This window comes from Oratosquilla oratoria, chromosome 2 (assembly GCF_046742065.1).
Source record: "Oratosquilla oratoria isolate Oo_2021 chromosome 2, ASM4674206v1, whole genome shotgun sequence".
In the NCBI taxonomy this organism is placed as follows: domain Eukaryota; kingdom Metazoa; phylum Arthropoda; class Malacostraca; order Stomatopoda; family Squillidae; genus Oratosquilla; species Oratosquilla oratoria.
In genome coordinates this window covers 72,969,651-72,977,150 of record NC_134778.1, presented here as the reverse complement: position 1 = coordinate 72,977,150, position 7,500 = coordinate 72,969,651, and the positions used below count along the sequence as shown (strand labels likewise).

General features: G+C 40.1%; 1 protein-coding gene across 2 annotated transcripts in view; it reads left to right on the top strand.

The window, feature by feature from the left end:
• Positions 1-1,066: 1,066 nt before the first annotated feature.
• The window catches only part of LOC143034030 (phospholipase A2-like), a 242,997-nt gene continuing 236,563 nt past the window's right edge, over positions 1,067-7,500 (top strand). Inside the window, exon 1 of one of the 2 annotated variants that reach the window (XM_076199894.1) lies at positions 1,067-1,207. The gene's annotated coding sequence lies outside the window, so the exon portion shown is untranslated. Of the gene's footprint in view, positions 1,770-7,500 lie in introns of both variants that reach the window. The other variant, XM_076199884.1, reaches the window with a different exon arrangement.

Genomic DNA, 7,500 nt, shown 5'->3' with positions numbered 1-7,500 from the left:
GGCTTTTCCCCCCTTACACGGGGGGTAGCCAAAAAGAAAAAGGCATAGAAATCACTCCCACCCATTTCATTTTCCATATATTCCACTCCCCTCCACCCTCCTCCCTCCCTCCTATCTTGGCACCTCCTGGATGACGGGTCATCCCTGCATCCTGTCCACTGCCCTGGGTCAGAAGTAGAGTCGCAAGACACAGCACATCCACAGCAAGGCCGCTTCATAAATTCGGCGACCCCCCCTCTCCGTCCCCTCATGCAGGAAAGGAGAAGACGGGGAGAAATCCCTTCGGGCTGCGTCAAATATATTCATCTATATCTATATCTATATCTATATCTACATCTATATCTATATCTATATCTATCTATACATCTATATCTACATATCTATATATCTTTATATCTTTCAAAAAAGATATATAGATATAGATATGTAGATATAGATATATAGATAGATATAGATATAGATATAGATATACTGTAGATATAGATATAGATAAATATATATAAATAGGTAGATAAATAGATAGATAAATGGATGGATAGATAGATAGATAGATAGATAGATAGATAGATAGATAGAGGGAGAGATGAAGCTCTGTCGTAAAAGATGAATGGGGGAAGAGGAAAAGAGAGCGAGGATGGACATAAAATCTATCAAATGGATGACGCAAAAATGTGGAAAAAAGATGGGGCAGGTGGAAGGACGGGAGAAGAGAAAAGCGAACCATTTGGAGTAGAGGGGAAACGAGGGGAAAAGGGAGTCAAGAGAGGAAGAGGAGAAAGAGGGGAAATGATGGAAGAAAGGAAAGGGAAAGCGAGGAAGAGAAAGAGAATAAAAGGGCGGAAGAGGAGGAGGAGAAGAAGAAAGGGGAGTGGGAAGAAGAGGAAGAGGATGAAAGGGTGTAGGGAGAGGAAGGGGAATAGAAGGAGGGGGGAAAGAGGTGGAGGTGGAGGAAGCAGCAGAGGAGGTTGAGGAGGCTGGAAAGGAGGAGGGGGAGGGGGAGGAGGGGAGGGGGGAGGAGGAAGAGGAGGGGGAGGGGGCGTGTTGGCAGAAGCTTCACAAGGCTGAAGGCCACGGTTGGTAGCGCGCGTGTTCCGGCTATCTCGGCAGACTCTTTCACTTCCAGCAGCACAACGGCTTCCAAAGACCAATCCTGGAGCGGCTTCAACTTCACAAACACAACAACCACCACTACAAGTTTCACCAACAGGTAACGGTGCCTCTGACCCCGCCTATAACCTGACGGTATTGTGTCTTAAGTACGATCATAACTCCAACAACAACAATAACAACCCACAGCATGACAAAGACAGGATCTGTACGGAAGGACAGAGCGATCTAAGCTTAAAAGAAGTGGGGAGACAGAGACTAAGTTGAACAAAAGCGCAGGAATTACAGAGAAGGCGGGAGAGGTGAAAAAGGAAATTTAAAGTTTAATGGAAGAATGAAAATGTAAAAGCAGTCGGCACGAGCGTGCAGAAGGGACAGTCGAGAAGGGTCTTGGAGGAGTAAAGTCTTCCATCCCAAGCCTCTTGATGACTTCGAAAGAAATAAGTGAAGTGAAGGGAGAGGAATTGCAAGTGAGTTAATATTGTGAACTGCGAAGGAGTGTGATTTAAAAGAGAGAAGGGAATCCGAGCGACGGCAAAAGAGGCGTTGGAAAGAGAGAGAAAGAGAGAGAGAGAGAGAGAGAGAGAGAGAGAGAAAGAGTGAGGAACTGTGATAAAGAGAAGAGAAGAGTTAAAGGAAGACACACCGTTAGAATTTTGAAGGTAAGTTCCAAGAACTATAGCTTTCGTTGGATTCTTAGGGAAGTCAATGATGTAAAGCCACGTGGTTCATTACTTTTGAATTAGGTTGGGACTGTAGTGGTGTTTAAAGGGGAGTAATTTTAATTCACAAAATATTTTTTATAACAACAATACAGATAAAGGGGTTCAAAAGCCAAAATTTAATGACAATATTTACAAAGTGAAGGCTTACTATCTTATTACCTTTGAATTTGGTTAGATTTCTAATGATGTCCAAAGGAGGGTGATCTTAATTCACAAAATTATTCTGGTTACAGCAATATGGATTTTGTATACATAAGGTTCACAAGGCAGAATCTAATAATAACGTTTGCAGAGTGAAATATTACTATCGTCAAGCTTAATGTTATTTACAACAAGCTGACGGGAACATTGATGATGAGAGGGAGCAAGAAAGTAAACAAACACGACTTGCTTCACAGCAAGCATTAGCCAGAATTTTTGTTTTAAGTAAAACAATTCTGAAATAAGCACTAATAATAAAGAATGAAATACAATCCGAGACTTTTGGGCTTTTGAAAAAAAAAGAATAGTGGCGTGAACGTGGTAAACGATAAATAGAAAACCTTAGATAATTTAGGTGGGAATTCTAAAAGAACAGACTGTTTTATTTATTTTTTTGTTCAGGCAGCAAAGGATGAGAATGTTAACGGGTAAAGGAATAAGCAAAATTATATATAAAAACAAACAAACAAACAAAAATCAAAGAGAAGACTGACAGCATTTCATCTTGAAGGCATTGACTTGATGAACCCTTTTGACTGGCACAGTGGCATAACCGAGAAATGGCGACCTGGAACCAGGATCCTCAGACCGCACGTGACGAAAGAGCAAGAGAAAACGGGAGAGGTCGACGTGTGTGTCAGTCCGGGAGATTTATCTGCTCAGACCACCAGCTATTATTGCCACGTGCTCGCAGTTCTACATGTTGACCTAAAATGTAATAATTGTGGTTGTGACGTGACACGATGAGTGATGAAGGGGAAGTGATTATTTGGTTTAACGTCGCGAACTTTTTCTGTCAGGAGGCTAAGATGGGGCCCCTTACAAAGGAATTTACAACGTGCAACTTATTGAAACATATCTTTGGTCCAACTCGCTAGCGACAGGGTTCGAACTACAGTCACCTCGACCTCCGCCTCAAGTAGTGATGCTCTAATCCATTCAACAAAAAATAAAAAAATGTAGATTTGATGGAATTACTTGGAAACAAAATTTGCTGTTCTTTATACGAGGAAAGAGAATTTATACCAACGACTAGCTTGATGCCATTTACATTGTGACGGGTGTGTAATCTGCGTTAACTATAGGCCCTACGCTATAAGGAGTCCGTTCAAGGTTTGGCATACGTCGTGAGCCATGATGCCAAATCAACCTTAATACAAGTCTCTCCCTCTCTTATTTTCCATCTCTGTGCTATTTATTTCTATATGCTTTCTGTATATAGTAAAGGAAACTGTGTAGTATAATGATTATGACCTTTTAAGATTACAACAATGATTTGAATATATTCTATGACACGTGGCAACGGCGCTTTTTTCCCCATGTTGCCACGTTGAGGTCTCACTGGGTGACAGATGACAGTGACGATCCGATGATTGGTGGACAAATTGGCAGCGTCGCACCAGGGGAGGTGGGGGGTGATGGAGTTCCCGCATCTACCTCACCTTCAACGGACTTCTTGGGGCGCATGGACTATAGTGCACAAGGTGAAGGTACGTGTGCAGGATGTGTGTGATCCTGTGACGAAAACAACTTCAGGACTACACATGTGATTTGGTTTAACGTCACAGATCCCACCCTATCAGGAGGCTAGGACGGTGACCCTTACAGAGGACTTTGTAGTGTGCAAATTTAATGAACCATGCCCTTACTTCAACTCGTCGGTGGCAGGGTTCGAACTGCCATCATCTCGGCCGTCGCCCCAAACAACAACGCCTTAATCAACTCGGCCAGCGGTTATTTGGGGTTTTTGGGTTTAGAAAGAATTTTATCTAGAATTCTTATTATATAATTCCTTTGTTATCAAGAGAAAGGTGTTGAGATGAATAAAATCGCCTGGCGACAGAAAGGCTTAGACAAAAGTGTCACTCAGTAAGGAATAGACTATCGAGATGAACTAAAACCTTACTGGTGGCGTAACTGAAACCTGCTTATCTCGCATTCACTCTTTTGTGAGTTCGAATCCCGCACTCCTCTCTGATTCCCAGCAGTGACTCTTATACCCAAACAGTCCAAGCACTTAATAGGGTAAAGGTGACGGCCTCGGCAGAGCTACTCAGCGTCTCCCGGTGTAGATGAAAGTGAAGGTGTCAAAAGGTATGCAAGAGATTGGCTTTAACCCATTCAACTCCGATGACAAGATGTCTTGTCATTTGGTCAAATAAAACAAAAAATCATAAAACACCAAAATGTTTGATCAAACACCAGAAAAATATGACGTCAATCCTCGCTTCGCTCGCAGCGATGCGAGGACTGACGTCATATTTTTCTGGTGTTTGATCAAACATTTTGGTGTTTTATGATTTTTTGTTTTATTTGACCAAATGACAAGACATCTTGTCATCGGAGTTGATTGGCTTTAAAATATTTGGTGAAAAATCACTTGGCCTTGATACAGATAGGTATATATATAATTCACAGCGTCATTTAATATTGATGATTTGTTCAAGTCAAGTAAAACATTAATCAATTCAGATGCGATTTTTCAATATTTATGAACAGAATACAGCTTTTACTGGTCAGAAAACTAAGGACATATCGAGGTCATATCTCTTGGCTCTCAGGGGGTCAGCGAGTGAGCCTGTGGTCATCAGCCACTGCGCACACACACACACACACACACACACACACACACACACACACACACACACACACACACACACACACACACACACACACACATATATATATATATATATGATGCAAAATAACTATAGATGTCTCCCTTCTCCTGTGGTTATTTTGCATTTTCGTATCACGGTGATGTGTTTGCCTGCATATATATATATATATATATATATATATATATATATATATATACATATATATATATATATATGTATATATATATATATATATATATATATATATATATATATATATATCACTGCCCAGTAATGTCGTAACACATTAATAAATACACTAAAAACCCACTGTCGATTAGATTTAAGAAAAGAAAGGAAATGAAAATTTCCGTATATTTCGATCACTTGCTGTGATCCTCTTCAAATGGAATACAAAGACAAGAGAAAACACTTATCTTATATACAGAGGAGAGAGGTGGAGTGAGGGAACATGGACATGACATATCAGGTGGCGTCTATATTGCTGCGCGGGCTTTGTGGCAAGTCATCCGCTTTTACAATAGAAGGAAGTAATTTGTTAACTGCCAAGGTGGTTATATAATCAGGTGACCATTGTCCTTTTGATATGTTAAAATTAGGGAATTGTTTAATCAAGGAAGAATCAATGATTTTCCTTTTATAACTACATTTTAATTTGAATATGATTTTTACATCGTCCCAATTTATGCGGTGATTATTGTTGGCGACGTGTTGAAATACCGCGGAGTTCTGTTGTGCGTATTTTACTGAATTTTTATTTTCTTTTATTCTTGTTTGCAATTCTCTACCCGTCTATCCCCAATATACTTCACATCCTGAGCAGGGTAATTTTCAGTTGTCCCAATAATTTATTCAGAAAAGTAGTCAATGTTCATTACAGACCAACAGAAGACATAAACCTCGGAGTTTATAGATTACGGTACGCCCTTAAGAAAAATCCTATAACTACTCCTATAACGGAGTGGTTATTTGCAGCGAAGAGTTTTTAGAGGATGAAATTAAATATATATTCAAAGTGTTCACGAAACTCAGATACCCGGAAGGACTACTGCACAGATTGAGAAAGAAAGCAACGGTAATAATGAGAAGGAAGAAGGACAACCGGTCCGGAGAAGGCAGGGCTGGGATTTTGTCCGTCCCCAACTCGAAGTACGCGGAGGAGTTGGGACATATTCTCACAAAAGCAGGTGTGAGCGTTGCTTTTTCCACGGGTACGAAATTAGGAGAGGTTGTCAGGAATAAGAATAAAAATAAATCAGAAATAGGTATGGAGAAAGGCGCGATCTACAATATACCATGTGGTGGTTGTCCGTTAGGATATTATGGAGAGACGGGAAGATCAGTGGAGCTGTGGACATATGAACACAAAAAATGACGTCAGAGTTCACAGAACCTCCAACTCGCTAGTGGTTCATTTAGACCAATGTGGTCATCTTCCAGATTAGAACAAGATAGAGGTGCTCCACAAAGGTCTAGATGAAAAGAAAAGTAAAATAGTGGAGGCAGCCTACATTACTTCCCACCCCTGCATCAACCATAGGGAAGGGTTTATAAAATTAGCAGGAGCAGCAGGCACTTTAATTATTAAGAAAGTCAAAAGGACGATTGAGAACGGAGGGAGAAGCGGCATGGTCGGAGTCACATGAGAAGTGTTGAGAATGGATGAGAGTATGGAGGGAGAGGAACACGGCAAGGATGAATTATATAAGCTGTTCATTTTCTGAGATTGTATGTACTTTGAGAATGTCCTGGTAAGGACGGAACGTCAGTGAATAAAACTCCAACTGTCCTCTGTGTTTAGCTCACTGCCCTCTCACTCATTTGTCTTCCATACTTCAACACACACACACACACTCACACACACACACACACACACACACACACACACACACACACACACACACACACACACACACACACACACATATATATATATATATATATATATATATATATATATATATGTATATATATATACTAGAGTAAATTCTTCTTTCCTTGTAATGTCTGGTACACTACTAACGTCTACAGATGAAGTTACTGACTTAACTAAGGTCTTCGACGAGTAAAGGTTTTGGTAATATTATCATTCTCTTTTTACCATTTTGTTTCTGCATTTAATGATTTCTCTGAATCGAGAAGAAGCACCTGGGAAAAATGGTATATCAATAGATCTCTTGAAAGACGCAGGGAAAGAAGTTCGTATTAAATTAGCTCAGTTGCACACTCTGTGCTTAGGACAAGAAAGCGTTCCTGAATCGTGGTGCAATGCTATAGTGATTTTGCTTCGTAAAAAATGAAACCAGAAGGTCCTTTGTAACTACCGACCGATTAGCTTGCTATCAAATGTATATAAGATATTCTCCAAGATCCTTTCAAATAAACTAAGACAAGTTTTTGATGGAAACCAACCGAGAGAACAGGCAGGCTTTAGAAGCGGATATTCGACCTTAGACCATTTGCAGGCGATGAAGCAACTAATGGAGAAAATAAAAGAATACAATATACCTCTCTGTTTAGCTTTCGTAGATTATGAGAAGGCCTTTGACTCGGTAGAACAAATAGCAATACTAAGCTCGTTACTCAAGAAGGTTTACAAACGAACAATTCGTAATGGTTTTAGAAAAGATTTATGCGAAAGGTCGCTAATGTAGAATCAACAAGAAGACAATGGGTCTGATTACTTTACAGCATATAAATGGGTCTTTCTAAAAAAAATAAAAGACCCTCTTAATAATTACTATACATATTTTTGGAAGATGACAGGCACAATTATAATTTCCCTGACTACTGCAAATTGGGAAAGAGGGGAATGTCGGTTGAGGAAGGACGGGAGACGACACAAG